At 38.7% G+C, this 16,744-nt stretch overlaps 1 pseudogene across 1 annotated transcript; it reads right to left on the bottom strand.

The window, feature by feature from the left end:
• Positions 1–14,984: 14,984 nt before the first annotated feature.
• On the bottom strand, positions 14,985–16,071 carry LOC309858218 (undifferentiated embryonic cell transcription factor 1 pseudogene; annotated as a pseudogene). The gene has a single exon. The product of its transcript is annotated as an undifferentiated embryonic cell transcription factor 1 pseudogene (transcript).
• Positions 16,072–16,744: the final 673 nt, after the last annotated feature.

Genomic DNA, 16,744 nt, shown 5'->3' with positions numbered 1-16,744 from the left:
TTTATTTAAATTCAACTTAGTTAACATATATTGTATTATTAGTTTCAGGGGTAGACTTTAGTGATTCATCACTTGCATGTAACACCCAGTGCTCCTCACAAGTGATGAGCCCACCACACAGTTAGACCATCTTCTAATGCCCACCACACATTTAGACCATCTTCCTGCCCACCTCCCCTCCAGCAGCTCTGTTTCTTTTCTCTAGTTAAGAGTCCCTTACGGTTTGCTTCCATCACTGTTTTTATCTTATTTTTTCCTTTCCTTCCCCTATATATTCAATGTAAATGGAACTAGAGTGTTGCTTGTTTCTTTTGCCATGCAGAAACATTGCTTGTTCCACTGTTTTTGCTTTTGTTGGTTGTACTTTTGATTTCACATGCAAAATCATTGCCAACATCAATGTTGGCAATATCAGGGAGATTTCCCCCTGTTTTCTTGTAGGAGTTTTATGGTTTAAGGTTATATATTTAAGTTTTGGTTAATTTTTGTGAGTGGTGTAAGTTAGGGGTCCGGTTTCATTCTCTGCATTTGAATATCCAGTTTTCTCAGGACCATTTATTGAAGAGATTATCTTTTCTTCCTTGAGTGTGCTCAGCTCCCTCATCAAATTTTAGTTGACTACATCCATGGGTTTATTGTCCAGTTCTTGATTCTTTTTCTTTGGGTTTTGTGGTTCTTTTTTTTTTTAATGAACGGTCATCCTATTTTGATTTTTATACCTTTGTAACAGTTTGAAAACAGGAAGTGTGATGTTTCCAGCTTTGTTCTTTCCCAGGAATGATTTGCTTATTTGGGGTGCTTTTTGTTCTATATAAATTTAAGGATTCTTTTTCCTATTTCTCTGAAAAATGTCCCTGGAGTTTTGACAAGGATTGCCTTGAATCTACAGATGGCTTTGAGTCATGTGGATATTAATGTTGATTTTTCTAAGCTATAAATAATGAGTTATCTTCCTATTTGTGTCTGATGTTTCTTTGATCAAAGTCTCATAGTTTTTAGTGTACATATCTTTCACTTCGTTGGTTAAGTTTATTCCTAAGTATTTTGTTCTTTTTGATGCTTTTGTGAATGGTAGTTTTAAATTTCTTTTTCAGATTTTTTGGGTTAATGTATAGAAATGTAATGGATTTGTATATGTGGATATTGTGTCCTTCATCTTTGCTAGTTCCATCTTTGCTAGTGGTATCTTCAGGATTTTCTATATGTAAGATCAGATCCTCTGCAGACAAAGACAATTTGATTTCTTTTTTTCTGATCTGGATGCCTTTCATTTATTTATCTAGTCTGATGTTGAATACAAGTGGTAAGGTGAGTGCCTTTATCTTATTCTTGAACTTAGAGGAAAAACTTTCAGTGTTTTGCCACTGAGTATGATGTTAGCTGTGGGTTTTTCCTATGTGGTCTTAATTATGTTCAGGTATGATACTTTGGTACCCACTTTATTGAGAGTGTTTATCATGAAAATATGTTGAATTTTGTCAAATGCTTTTTCTGCACATATTGAGATGATCATGTAATATTTTTTCATTCTTTTAATGTGTATCAAACTTACTGATTTGATTTGATTGATTTCTATAGGATAATTTTGCTCAGTAAAGTATTCTTGGTTGGCAGTTCTTTTCTCTCAGCATTTTTTTTCAAGATTTTATTTATTTGACACAGAGAGAGGGATCACAAGTAGGCAGAACATCAGGCTGAAGAGAGGGGGAAGCAGGCTCCCCCCAAGCAGACAGCCCGATGTGGGGCTCAATCCCAGGACCCAGAGATCATGACCTGAGCTGAAGGTGGAGGCCCAGCCCATTGAGCCACCCAGGCGCCCCCCTCTCAGCATTTTGAATATACAATCCTATTCTTCTCCTGGCATATAAGGCTTCTGCTGAGAAACTGCTAATAGCCTTATGAGGGTTCACTTGTAGGTGACAAGCTTCTTTTCTCTTGCTGCTTTTATGATTCTCTCTTTGATTTTGATTTTCGATGGTTTTATTATAATGTGTTTTGGAGAAAATCTCTTTAATTAGTTTTTTTGATGACTGAGCTCCATAAACTTGGATTCCAAATGTTTCCCCAGGTTTGAGAGTTCTCGCCCATGACTTCTTTAAGCTTTATGTCTTTTTCTCCAATTTGCTCCTTCCGGAACTGCAGTAATTTACACGTTGTTTCTTTTAGTGGTATCCCACAATCACATAGGCTTTTCTCATTCTTTTCTTTCTTTTTTCTTTTTTCTCCACTGATTGGATAACTTGAAAGTTCTAAAATTTGAAAATTTTAAATTCACAGATTTTTTTTTGATCCATTTTCCTCTCAGAAATTTCTTTTTTTTTCTCTCTCTTTTTAAAAATATTTTATTTTTATTTATTTGACAGAGAAAGAAAGATCACACGTAGGCAGAGAAGCAGGCAGAGAGAGAGGGGAAGCAGGATCCCTGCAGGGAGCCTGATGCCAGGTTGGATCCAAGAACCCTGAAATCATGATGGGCGCTGAAGGCAGACGCTTAACCAACTGAGCTACCCAGGCGTCCCTTGTCAGTGATTTCTATTGCTTTTTTCCATTTCATTCACTATATTATTCAGCTCCAGAAATTTTTAGTTATTTTTTTTAACTATTTCCAGCTCTTTTAAAAAATATATATTTTATTTATTTATTGAGAGAGAAAGTGAAAGAGATCAGGTTGGGGGTGGGACAGAGAGAGGGAGAGGGAATGTCAAGCAGACCTGGGGCTCAATCCCACAATCCTGAGGTCATGACCTGAGCTAAAACCAAGACTCAGACACCTAACTTACTGAGCACCCAGGTGCCCTTCCTACTCTTTATTAAACTTCTCATTTTGTTCTTCTAGCATTTTTCTCATCTTATTGAACTGGCTTTTTTTGTTTTTTAAGATTTTATTTGTTTGTTTATTTATTTATTTTAGAGAGAGCATGTGTGTGAGCCGGGTGAGTGGGAGAAGGAGAGGGACATGCAGACTGCACTGAGCATAAGTCCGATGCAGGGGTGGATCTCATGACCTTGCGAACATGACCTGAAACAGAATCAAAGGTCAGGCGCTTAACAGACTGAGCCACCCAGGCACTCCTGAATTGGCTTTTTGTGTTTTCTTTTAGCTCACTGAGTTTACTTAAAACTGCTATTTTGAATTCTTTTTTGGATAAACTACTGATCTTCATGTGTTTGAGATCAATTATTGGAAGATTATTGTGATCATTTTGTGGTATCATATTTCCTTGACTTTTTATATTCTTTGAAGTTTTACATTGCTGTATTTGCATTTGAAGTAGTCTTTAATGACTACCTTTCCAGTGTATCCAAACCTGTTTTGCTTTGTTTTTGCTCTAGTGGTGTGCTGGAACTTTACTGTAAGAAATCTCGTTTTCCAAAAAGCCTCTCTCTTCAATGGGTGATTATCTAAGTGTGTTACAAGGGCTCCCAGATGTGGTTGAGAGGAAGGGGCTGGAGCCAGTCTGTGGGCTATTGCTGGCTCTATAGCTGGGACTGTAGTGAGTGTGTCTGTTATCTGATGCACGGGTAGGCAAGAGTTTTCCTAGGTCCCTTGGTTTATGATGCTTGGTTCCACAGCTCCTACAAAGAGGTCCACAGCTGTTTTGTTGCCACAAAGACACTGTATTGTAATTGTATATTTATCAATCTTTAAAGCAAGGGATGTGTATTTGCTTATATATGGTTGGACTTCATAACCGTTCTGTGAACTAATAAATGAATTGAGATGGCTAGCAGAATTTTACAAAAAAACTGGTTTTTTATTCTTTACCAGTAAAATTATTAGAAAACATTAGTTTATTAAATCTTTTAAAAATATTTTAAAGGATTTTTTAGAATTTAATTTTTTCTCAGTGCTCCAATATTTATTGTTTATGGACCACACCCAGCACTCCATGCAATTTGTGCCCTCCTTAATACCTACCACCAGGCTCAACCAAACCCCCACCCCAACCCCTCCAAAACCCTCAGTTTTTTTCTGAGTCCACCACCCTCATGGTTTGTCTCCCCCTCCGATTCCCTCCAACTCACTTTTCCTCTCTATCTCCCAATGTGCTCCATGTTATTACTTGCTCCACAAATAAGTGAAACCATATGATAATCGGCTCTGTCTGCATGACCTATTTCACTCAGCATGATCTCCTCCAGTCCCGTCCATGTTGATACAAAAGTTGGGTATTCACCCTTTCTGATGGAGGCACAATATTCCATTGTATATATGGACCATATCTTCTTTATCCATTTGTCTGTTGAAGGGCATCTTGGCTTTTTCCACAGTTTGGGGATTATGACCATTGCTGCTATGAACATTGGGGTACAGATGGCTCTTCTTTTCACTACATCTGTATCTTTGGGGTAAATCCCAGTAGTGCAATTACAGGGTCATAGGGAAGCTCTATTTTTAATTTCTTAAGGAATCTCTGCACTGTTCTCCAAAGTGGCTGTACCAACTTGCATTCCCACCAGTAGTGTAAGAGGGTTCCCCTTTCTCCACATCTTCTCCAACACTTGTTGTTTACTGTCTTGTTGATTTTGGCCATTCTAACTGGTGTAAGGTAGTATCTCAATGTGGTTTTGTTTGAATCTCCCTGATGGCTAGTGAAGATGACCATTTTTTCATGTGTCCATTAGCCATTTGTATGTCTTCTTTGAGGAAGTGTCTGTTCATGTCTCTGCCCATTTTTTGATGTGATTTTCTGGTTTTTTGTGTGTGTGTGTGTTAAGTTTGAGGAGTTCTTTATTAGATTTTGGATATCAGCCTTCTGTCCGTAGTGTCATTTGCAAATATTTTCTCCTATTCCATGGGTTGTCTCTTTGTTTTGTTGATTGTTTCTTTTGTTGAAACTTTTTTTTCTTGAGGAGGTCCCAAAAAGTTCATTTTCACTTTTGTTTCCTTTGCCTTTGGAGACATGTCTTAAAAGAAGCTGCTGTGGCCTATGTCGAAGAGATTACTGCCTATGTTCTCCCCTAGGATTTTGATAGATTCCTGCCTCACATTGAGGTCTTTGATCCATTTCGAGTTTATCTTTGTGTATGGTATAAGAGAAATGTCGAGCATTTATTTAAGAGAGAGGGATAGAGAGTAAGAGAGAGCACAAGAGGGGAGAAGGCCACTGAGCCAAAGGCAGTGGCTTAGCCAACTGAGCCACCCAGGCTCCCAAAAATATTAGCTTTTGTTTTTTTAAAGATTTTATTTATTTATTTGACAGAGAGAGAGAGAGAGATCACAAGTAGGCAGATAGAGAGGAAGGGAAGCAGGCTCCCTGCTGAGCAGAGAGCCCAATGCAGGACCTGATCCCAGGACCCTGGGGTCATGACCTGAGCTGAAGGCAGAGGCTTTAACCCACTGAGTCACCCAGGCACCCCCATTCCTTGATAATTTTAGATATTCAGTGTCTTTGACAGTATCATGAATGGTTATGCATTTATTAGGGACTTTGAATTATTTGGTTATATTTGCTTAATATTTGTTTAGATTCTGGGGGAAGGGGGAAGATTTTATTTATCAATCTATCATAGATTATTACTTTTGGTTTATAAAGTTCTAAATTACAAAAGCCGAAGATTCCTGTACCAACAGTGTCATTGACACATATATAGTATACTCAATAAGTGTCTGTTTGGGAGTAAACAGTTGAATGAATAAATGAATGCCCATTGATCAGTTTCTGTAGAAGAAGCAAATCTTGAGTTGTTTGAAAGTAGATTTTCAATATTGCCTACATATGTAGTCTTTTTATTTAAAAAATGGTTAAGATTTATGAATTATTATTACAATTATAGCTAAAAATGGAATACTAATAGATTCATTTGCTATCCGATTACTTAAAAACACTTAAATATTACTTTCACCATATGCTGTAAAACACGTGTTTTGAAGGCACATTTCCTGGATTTGAATTCTGGGTCTACTCCTGACCACCTGAACTAGCTTTGGGAAGTTACATTTTTCTGTGCCTCATTTTCTTCCTGTGTAAAATACCTAATATAATTACCTATGTTTTGTAAGATTGTTGTGAGGCTTAAAATAGCTTTAAAACATGTGAAGTTTTCATAAAAATGCATAGTACTTACACAATAGATCCTCAAAACACTAATATCATGATTATTTAAAAAGGGTTTCTTCCATATCAGAACTTAACTTGAAGTTTCCAAATAGTTTTTAGAACCAGTAAAAGCTTGATTTATTGAAAATGACAACAAAAATGTGGTATATTTCTTTGTATCAAATAATGCAAGTAATGTCATGATTTTCCTTTGCTCAGTTTGATCTGAATTTAGTGCTTTGTTAACATTATTAATAATATAGTTTAGATATGATTTAGATATTCCTTATATTTAAGTATTTAATATTTGACTGGAAAGAATTGTGTTTTTTTTTTTTAGATCTTCAAAGAAAACGTCTAGTGTCAAGGAAGAGGTAAATATATATATAGAAAATTTTTTATTAATTTTTAAATTTTTATTTTATTATGTTATTTTGATAAATAATGTTTATCAGGAATATTATTCCATGATAAAAGATTACTTTAGGAAAGGTATAGTGAAAAAAGAGAAAATCTGCCTTTGTTGTACAGACATATACTTTGAAAAAGTTGTTCAGAAACACTAGCTATTGATAAAGGTTGTTTTGATAAAAATCAGTCCTTTTGAAAGTACCTTTTTTTTTGCTCCTATAAAGAGATATGTGTATTTATCATCTCTCTACACTCCGTATATTTTATCAATATTCAGGGAACATTTTGAAGTAGTATTATTTATTTGTAGGTCAAAAAAACAATTGATTCTAAGGATGACTTCAATGACTTAACTTTGTCATCTGAAACAATTTCGGAGGATTTCCACATGCCTGACTGTCATCATATGGCTTGCATGTTGCTAACTGAACAGCATGGTATGTATTGTAAAAGTAAGACCATTGTGTAAATATGAAGCCTTTGTATGTACATTACTATAGTAATATGTGCACTTCTTGTCTAGTGCTGTACCATACAACACTGATGTGTTATAGAGCTACTCATCTCAGAAATACATTTTATATGAAAATAGAGAAATGTTGAATACTCTTAGCAAACAGCCGTAATTTCCACTATACTTTTCATCATGGGAATGGCACACCTGATGTGTGTTAACTCTCCTCTTCTGTGCCTTCACCCAAGGTCAGGTTACCACTATATTTGTCCTAGAATACTGAAACAATCTCGGGACTGTTTTCCTTGTGATTCCACCTCCCAGAATCTTGGTCTACTCTGCAACCATAGTTACCATATATTTTTAAAAAATTTATATTTCATCACGTGACCCCCTTGCTTAAAGCTTAGCTATTACTCTCATCGTTCTGGGATGAAAGACCACAGTTCTCAGCCTCATCTTGGATTGTTTCATATCCTTCTGTCCATATCTCAGCCACTGTTTTAGATATTTTTCCTTACAATAGAGCTTTTTTCCCCTCAACAGCTTAAGTTAGGACAACTGCACATGTATAAAGTGTATAATTTGATAGTTTTGACATATGTATATGCATATGAAACCATAACTGTAATTCAGGAAGGTAAATAACCCTTAAGTCTCGTGTCTCTTTGTAATCCCTCATTATGAAACTGCCGAATGGTTTTCTAAAGTAAATTGCACCATTTTCAATTCCCACCAGCAATGTCTGAGAGTTCTGATTTCTCCATGTATATTCATGAACACTTAGTATTGTCAGTTTTTTAAATCTCAGATGTTCTGATGGGACTGTAGTATATGTATCGTTATGGTTTTAATATACATTTCCCTAATAACTTATAATGTTGAGCATATATTTGTGGGCTTATTTGCCATCTGTATATCTTCTTTGAACTGCCCAAATCCTTTGTCATTTTAAAAATTGGGTTTTCTTACCTGTTGAGTTTTGAGAATTCTTTGTATATTCTAGATATAGTTCCTTTATCACCTGTATTTTTTTTGCAGAGATTTTCTCTCAGTCTATGACTTTTCATTCTCTCAGCAACATCTTTTTAAGAGCAATTTTTCTTTTTTGATAAAGTCCAGTTTATACCTTTGTTATTTTATGAATTTTTGCTTTTGGTGTTCCTATATGAGAAATATTTGCCTAGCACAAGGTCAAAGGTTTTCTCTCTGCTTTCTTTTAGAAGTTTTGCAGTTGAATAACAAAGTTTTATAGTTTTAGGTCTTACATTTCGATCTGTGATCCATGAGATCCAGTTTGTATTCTTTTTTTTTTTTTTAAGATTCTATTTGTTTATTTATTTATTTATTTATTTGACATAGAAAGCATGAGCAGGGGGAATGGCAGGCTGAGGGAGATGGAGAAACAGTCTCCCAGCTGAGCAGAGGGCTGGACATGGGGCTTGATCCCAGGACCCGTGAATCATGACCTGAGCTGAAGGCAGCCACTTAACTGACTGAGCCATGCAAGGACCCCCATTTTGAATTCTTTTTTATTTGTGATACAGGGTATGGGTCCAGGTTTATTCTTGAACTTAGTAAGTTTACTTATTAGTTTTAGTAGCTTTTAAAAAAATTCTGTCAGATTTTTCTACATAACCAAAGTTTATCAAACTTTTTTTAAACTACTATTTTACTAATTTCTTAAGGTGGAGCCAAAGGTCATCAGTTTGAGGCTTTTCTTCTTTTTTAGTACATACATTCAGTGCTATAAATGTTCATGTGAGTGCTGCTACTGCAAGATTCCAGAAATTCTTATGTGTTATATGTTCATTTCCATTCAGTTCAGAATATTTTCTAATTTCTTTTTTCTTTACTTCTTTGACCCAGGGGTTATTTAAAATTTTATTTATTTGAGAGAGAGAGAGAGAGAGAGCATGAGCTGGGAGGGGGGAAGAAGACTCCCCTCTAAGCAGGGATCCCAGAGTGGGGATTGATCCCAGGACCCTGAGATCATGACCTGAGCCGAAGGTAGACACTTAACTGACTGAGCCACCCAGGCGCCCTGACCCAGGGTTTATTTAGATGTGTGTTAATTAGTTTGCAAATATTTGAGTATTCTCCAGAGATATTTTTATTCTTGATTTCTAATTTGATTTCTTTGTGGTCATAAAACACACTCATGACTTCAGTTCTTTTGACTTACTTCTCCTATTATAATTTATTTTATGATCCAGAATATCGTCTCTTTCGGTAAGTGTTCCATGGATGCTTGAGAAGAACAGTGGTGGTCAAGTCTACTATGTCCTTGCTGATTTTCTGCCTACTGAAATCTCAGACTATAATTGTGAATTTGCTTGTTCCTCTGAAGTTCTGTCAATTTTACTTTATGTATTTTGAACCTGTTAATAAATGCATAAACATTTAGGTTTATTATGCTTCCTTTAGTTGACTGTTTTATCATTATTAAATGAACTTATTTACTGCTGCTAATGTTTTTTGTTTTGAAAACTATTTTGTGTGGTATTAATGTAACCGCTCATGCTCAGCTTTCTTTTGCCCAGTGTTAGTGTGGTCTGTCATGTTTCTGGCCTCTTAACACATTTTTAGTTTTTACATTTAAAATGCATTTTTTAATAGGTGGCAGATAGCTGGGTCTTCCTTTTTTATCCATTTTGATGTCTGCCATTTCATTGAGGCTTTTAGACCATTTTCATTTAATGTGATTATTGATGTAGTCGATTTGAATCTGTCATCATGTTGTTTGACTTCAATTTGTCCTTTCCGTTCTTCATTGCATTCTCTTCTTTTCTGATTTCTTTCAGATTGAGCAAGTAATTTTTATGATTTAGTTTTATTTATGTGTGTGTGTGTGTATGTATGTATTTTTCTTACTAGCTGTAACTCTGTAGTTTTGCTATTTTGATGATTAGAGCCTAAAGTATATGACCTAAGCATCATAGTCCTCCATCTAGTAATGTTATAACAGATCATATGTCGTTTAAGAAAATTATAAAGGTTTACTTCCTTTTCTTCACTCCTAGCCAGATCCTTCTAGATCTGTGGGTTTGTAGTTTTCATTAAGTTTAGAAAGGTTTTGGCCATTTTTTCTTTTCTTTTTTTAAAAAAGATTGTATTCATTTATTTGAGAGAGAGAAGGAGAAAGAGAGAGTTCACGAGCCAGGGAGGAGTGGCAGAAGGAGGGGGAGAATCAGACTCCCCTCTAATCAGGGAGTCTAACACCGGGCTTGATCCTAGGACCCTGAGATCATGAGATCATGACCTGAGCTGAAGGTGGACACCCACTGACGAATCCACTTAGATGCCTCCATCGTTTTTTCTTCAAATATTTTTTCTTGTTCCTTTCCTCTACCTCTTTGGGGAACTGTATATTAGTTACTCTAAGTTTCTCACAGTTTTCCGATGTCAAATTTCAGTCTTTTATTTTGAGCTGTCTAATATGTGTTTATTCCAATCCAGTGTGTTTTTCATGTCTGACATAATTTACATCTCTGTAAGTGCTATTTGGTTTTTCAAAAATTAGCTTCTATGCCTCCACTTACCTTTTTATGCTTTCTTTGGAGTTACAGCTCAGTTAATGACAAACAGTTTGATCCTTTCCCATTCTGCTTTTATGAATTGTTAGGTGAATCCAGAGTAGTGTTCAGCCTAGAGCTCATAATTCCCCACTGCTGAGGCACGACCTACTTAACTCTACTCATTGTGCTGCGGGTTATGAGTTTTTCCAGCATGGCTAATGGGGATAGATACTGCCCCTGGTGCTATGTGAGCTCCAGGAAGGGTTTCCTCTGCTCTTTCTAGATGGATCTTTCCCCCGGTCGCAGGAGATTTCCTTACGGGCATGCATTGGTTATTACTCTTCTGATCTCCAGGGTTCTTTCTTTGTTCTGCTTTCTCCTCACCAGGGCTTTGACCTCTGATCTCATCTGTCTTAGTTTCCTCAGACTCAGTTTCATCACCTCAACTCAGGGAGTCTGGTGGAGTTTGTCCGTTTTTTCACCTGTGTCATGGCCTGGAAATTGTCCCAAGGCAGTGAGCTCAGGTATGTGTTAGGCTAACTTCCTATGTTTTCAGGGATCCTTGTCCTTCATTGCCTGAATTCCTTTGAAAATGATTTTAAAGTGTATTTTACCTGTTTTTGTTTGGCTTTTTTCAGGTAGGAAGATAAATCAGTACCTGTTATTCCATCATGGCCAGAAGCAGATTGCAATAGAACTTTGGCACATGCTGTAGACTGTCTTTAATGCTCTCCTTCCTCGTTTGCTCACATGCTTCCTGCTCCTCCTTCATTTCTCAGAATAGTTCCTCAGGGAAATCTTCCCTTCTTACCATAGATCAAGTTATGTTATGTGGTCATAGAACTCTTTTATTATAGGAACTATCTGAATTTATAATTGTGTTCTCCTTCACTAGACTTTAAGCTAAATAAAAGCCAGAGATCTGCAGAGCTTAGTGTAATATGTTTTGCTTTTTAAAAAATTTTATTAATTTAAGAGACAGAGTGCATAAGCAGGGGGAGGGGCATGGACAGGGGGAGAAGCAGACTCTCCACTGAGTGGAGAGCCCAATGTAGAGCTTGATCCCAGGACCCTGGGATCATGACCTGAGTTGAAGGCAGATGCTTAACCAACTGAGACACCCAGGCATCCCAGTAATATATTTGATATTGAAATCATTCAATATATATTTGTTTAATGTATGAATGAGTGAATGTGAAAGCATACAGTCTTTTATATGCAAAAAGTACTCATATATTTTATTTAATTTTCTTTTTTTATATTTAATTAATTTATTTGAGAACGAACATGACTGGGGGTGTGGGAAAGAACAGAGCAGGAGGGAGGAAGGGTGGATAGAATCTCAAGCAGACTCTGTGCTGAGTGGAGCCCAATGCAGGGCTCGATACGACGACTCTGGGATTATGTATGACCTGAGCTGAAACCAAGAGTCAGATGCTTAACCAGCTGAGCCACCCAGGTGCCCTATATATTTTATTTGTTTTTGTTTTTTCTCTGATGTAGATTCTGTCAGTTTATTGAAAACCCAGAATGTGGTTCTTTCATATGAAAGACTAATAAAATTTAAAAAAGATCAATGTGAACAACTTAAAAGAAAAAATAAAAAAATGGAAAATATGGCTAAGGGACTACAAAAGAATCTATCAAAGACAAAAGAAATCATATCTAAGTTGGAGCTTCAAAAAATAAAATGGGAGGATGAACTCTGCAGTTTGAGGTATGATATCTTGGTTTTAAGGAAATACTTGTACTATTTACCTTGTGTGGTTTTTTTTTTTTAATAGGCTCACACAAAATATATGTAGGGCTTGAAGTCAAGAGTGATACCAAGAGTCACATGTTCTACCAGTTGAGCCAACGAGGCACCCCTTGAATTATTTTATCTACAGATGCATAGATGTTTTGAAATTGCTAACTTACCTTGGATTTTATAGGGAAGAAAACTTCTTTAGTATTGTGAAGTATGAGATTCTTCAAAATAATATAGCAAGTTCTTAATAGTGAATACTTTTAATAATTTAATGAATATTCCAAATCATAATCTTAATGACCATATAGAAACCCATTATGTGGAAACCTCATTATTTACCAAATTGAATTTTGGGTTTTTTACCCCCATTTTTCTATACTTTAATTAATGCTGTAAGGAATGTTTTTTATATAAATCTGTTTCTACATTTCTGGTTACTCGGAATAAATTCTTAAATGTAGTGTTGTTAAAGTATAAAAATTTTTAAAGAACATCTTTGATCCTATTTTTAAAATGTTGTCACGAAATTTTATATTAATTTATATGTCCATCAACAGAATAGAAAATGGCCATTTTTCTCAAGACAGAAAAAAATTTAAAAACTAGTTTTATACATATGTGTGATTAAAAGGTGAAATAGAAAATGATTACTGCTAAGTTTTTCAGCATCTCCCTTATATGTTGATGAAAGTAATTCAAAAGTCTATGCTGCAAGCACATATTACTCTTTATTATTTACTTAATATAGATCCTGTGTTGTTATAAAAAGAGTTTTCAAATGATTTATTAAATGGATAATAGGGGAAACCAATAATACATTATATGTTATGCTGAGTGAAATAAGTCAAGCAGAGAGAGTCAGTTATCATATGGTTTCACTTATTTGTGGAGCATAACAAATAGCATGGAGGACATGGGGAGATAGGAGAAGGGAGTTGGGGGAAATTGGAAGGGGAGGTGAACCATGGGAGACTATGGACTCTGAAAAACAATGTGAGGGTTTTGAAGGGGCGGGGGGTGGGAGGTCAGGGTACAAGGTGGTGGGTATTATAGAGGGCACAGATTGCATGGAGCACTGGGTGTGGTGCAAAAATAATGAATACTTTATGCTGAAAATAAATGAAAAATAAATTAAAAAAAGAAAAAAGATGTTTAAGTGTGTAATTTGAGTGTCACCTGCGATGAGAATTGGCAAGCTGTATATTTGAGTATTCTGTTATCTAAAACTGAAAATTTGCTATAGACCATTTTCTCCAAAATAATCCATATGTTTCTGTTATAGAGCTACAGTCCAAATTCACATGTATAATCTTCAACAGAAGGCTTTTCACATACATTTTTTTAAAAATTAATTTGTTTTTTTCTTTTATTTTTTATATTTTTAATGTATTTTTTATTTATTTTCAGCATAACAGTATTCATTATTTTTGCACCACACCCAGTGTTCCATGTAATCCATGCCCTCTATAATACCCACCACCTGCTACACTGACCTCCCATCCCCTGCCCCTCCAAACCCCTCAGATTGTTTTTCAGAGTCCATAGACTCTCGTGATTCACCTCCCCTTCCAATTTACACCAACTCCCTTCTCCTCTCTAACACCCCTTGTCCTCCTTGCTATTTGTTATGCTCCACAAATAAGTAAAACCATATGATAATTGACTCTCTCTGCTTGACTTATTTCACTCAGAATAATCTCTTCCAGTCCCGTCCATGTTGCTACAAAAGTTGGGTATTCATCCTTTCTGATGGAGGCATAATACTCCATAGTGTATATGGACCACACCTTCCTTATCCATTCGCCCGTTGAAGGGCATCTTGATTCTTTCCACAGTTTGGCGACCGTGGCCATTGCTGCTATAAACACTGGGGTACAGATGGCCCTTCTTTTCACTACATCTGTATTTTTGGGGTTAATACCCAATAGTACATTTGCAGGGTCATGGGGAAGTTGTATTTTTAATTTCTTGAGGAATCTCTACACTGTTCTCCAAAGTGGCTGCACTAACTTGCATTTCCACCAACAGTGGAAGAGAGTTCCCCTTTCTCCACATGCCCTCCAACACATGTTGTTTCCTGTCTTGCTAATTTTGGCCATTCTAACTGGTGTAAGGTGGTATCTCAATGTGGTTTTAATTTGAATCTCCCTGATGGCTAGTGATGATGAACATTTTTCCATGTGTCTGATAGCCTTTTGTTTGTCTTCATTGGAGAAGTGTCTGTTCATATCTTCTGCCCATTTTTTTGTTATGATTGTCTCTTTTGTGTGTGTTGAGTATGAGGACTTCTTTATAGATCCTGGATATCAACCTTTTGTCTGTACTGTCATTTGCAAATATCTACTCCCATTCCGTGGGTTGTCTCTTTGTTTTCCTGACTGTTTCCTTTTCTGTGCAGAAGCTTTTGATTTTGATGAAGTCCTAAAAGTTCATTTTCACTTTTGTTTCCTTTGCCTTTGGAGAAATATCTTGAAAGAATTGCTGTGGCTTATATCGAAGAGATTACTGCCTATGTTCTCCTCTAGTATTCTGATGGAGTCCTGTCTCACATTGAGGTCTTTTATCCATATAGAAGAATGAAACTCGACCATTCTCTTAAACCATACACAAAGATAAACTCAAAATGGATAAAAGACCTCCGTGTGAGACAGGAACTTCTCTTTTTAAATAGTAACTAAATTATCTTTTTTTTAAATTAGAAATTAACAATTTTTATTGAACATACCTAAATTTGGAGTAGGGGGGGTCACAGAGTGGGGTCAGGGCACAGGGTACACGGTGCTACAGAAGGGACGGGTGCAGGCCAGGCCTCACTCTCGGGGGTCCATTAGGACCCCTCGCTCGCCGCGGCGCTGCCTAAGATGAAGCCCAGGGCCAGGGACACGGTCTGGTCGAAGGAGCCGCGCAGCTGCTCCACGTGCTGGTTCAGGGTCAGCAGCTGGTCGCGCAGGGGGCCCAGGATGGCCACGATGTCGCCCAGGTGCCCCAGGGTCTGCAGAAGGGCTGCATTCAGCGACGGGGCTGCGGACTGCGGTGGCGCGTGGTCCTCCGGGCGGCTGGGCAGCGAGTCTGGATCCTCCTGGGCGGGGTCCAGAACCGGCGGCGGCAGGGATCCCGGAACGCGGAAAGGCGCGCGGTCCTCGGGCCAGCCCGACGCGGGGCTGGCCGTGGAGAGCGCCGTCGCCGTCGGGGAGCCGGGAGCTCGAGGGGCGTCCGCAGACTTGGGCGGGGTCGGGCTGAACCTGAGCGTCCAGGACCGGTCCGCTTCGGGGCCGCGCGTGGCCGCCGGCGGCGGGACGTCTGGCTCCGCGGGCGAGAAGGGCACGGCGGGGGCCGGGCGGCGTCCGCGCGGGGGGCTCCCGGGCCTCGGGGAGCGGCGGCGGCCGCCGCGCGGGTTTCCGTTGTCGCCCAGCAGCCCCATGAGCTCGCGGATCTGTGCGTCGAAGGGCCCGGGCGGCTGGCCCTGCGCGTCACGGAGCTTGTCCTTGAGGCACTTGTAGCGGCGGCGGCACTGCGCGGGCGTGCGGCGCACCTGCTGGCGGGCCAGCGCGGCCGACACGCGGCGGCAGGTGGGCAGCGCCTGGCGGCGGTCCAGCAGCAGCGCGGGCCACACGGCCGGCTGCAGCAGCGTGCCCAGCAGCAGCAGCTCCGTCTCGCGGGCGCTCCAGGGCGTGCGCTGCGCCGAGCCCGGGGACTCGGGCGACGCGGGGAGGCCGGGGGACCCGGGGGACGCGGACGCCGCCAGCGCGCCGGGTGAGGCGGGCCGCCCCGGCGGGGTTCCCGGCGCGTCCCCAGCCGGCTGCGGCTCGGGGTCCGGGCTGGCTGGCGATGCCGGCGCGGGGGCGCGGGGGGCGCGGGGGGCTCGGGCGGGGGCGGCCGCCGCGGCCGGAGCAACATCCCGGGGCCGGCGGAGCTCGCAGGGTCGCGGCGGCGGCCGGCCTAAATTATCTTTTCTAATGGAGGAGTAATTACTAGTATGTGGAAAAAACAATAATTTTCCATTCTCTCTTGAATAATTTCAAAATTCCTTTCCCTACAGTATCTCCCAGAGATGTCTTCCAGAGATACTAGTACTAAGCAGCATAATGCTTTTTCATTGCTTCTTTTCAACTATATATGTCTTTTGGAAGAGATTGAAGTGAGAAATTACAAACATGAGCCCTAGAAAGGAAAATAATTGAGAACATAGAAATTTCATTTGGATAATAAACGAGCATATGTGGCACCAGATCATAACATGAGCTTTTTATTGTTTACAAAACAAATTTTAAAATAAGCACATTTATTTGCAGATTTACTCTAAAACAAGAAATACAAAAAAGAGTAAATGCTGAAATGTTATATGGAAGAATTCAGGAGGAACTAACAAAAAGAGAAGAGCAGTATAAGAAAGAAGTTGAAATGAAACAAGAACTTGAATTTAATCTTACAGCACTAGATGTGGAATTGAGGAATCTAAGAAATAATGTCAATCAGGTAAGTCTTTGATAAAAATTGCATATTTCCATCACTATTATTTATAATATCCCTTTGATTTAATGTATATTACTTAGGTATAAAATAGATGAAA

This window comes from Mustela nivalis (assembly GCF_964662115.1).
Source record: "Mustela nivalis genome assembly, contig: HAP1_SCAFFOLD_2036, whole genome shotgun sequence".
Classification (NCBI taxonomy): domain Eukaryota; kingdom Metazoa; phylum Chordata; class Mammalia; order Carnivora; family Mustelidae; genus Mustela; species Mustela nivalis.
This window is presented reverse-complemented; position numbering and strand designations above follow the sequence as displayed.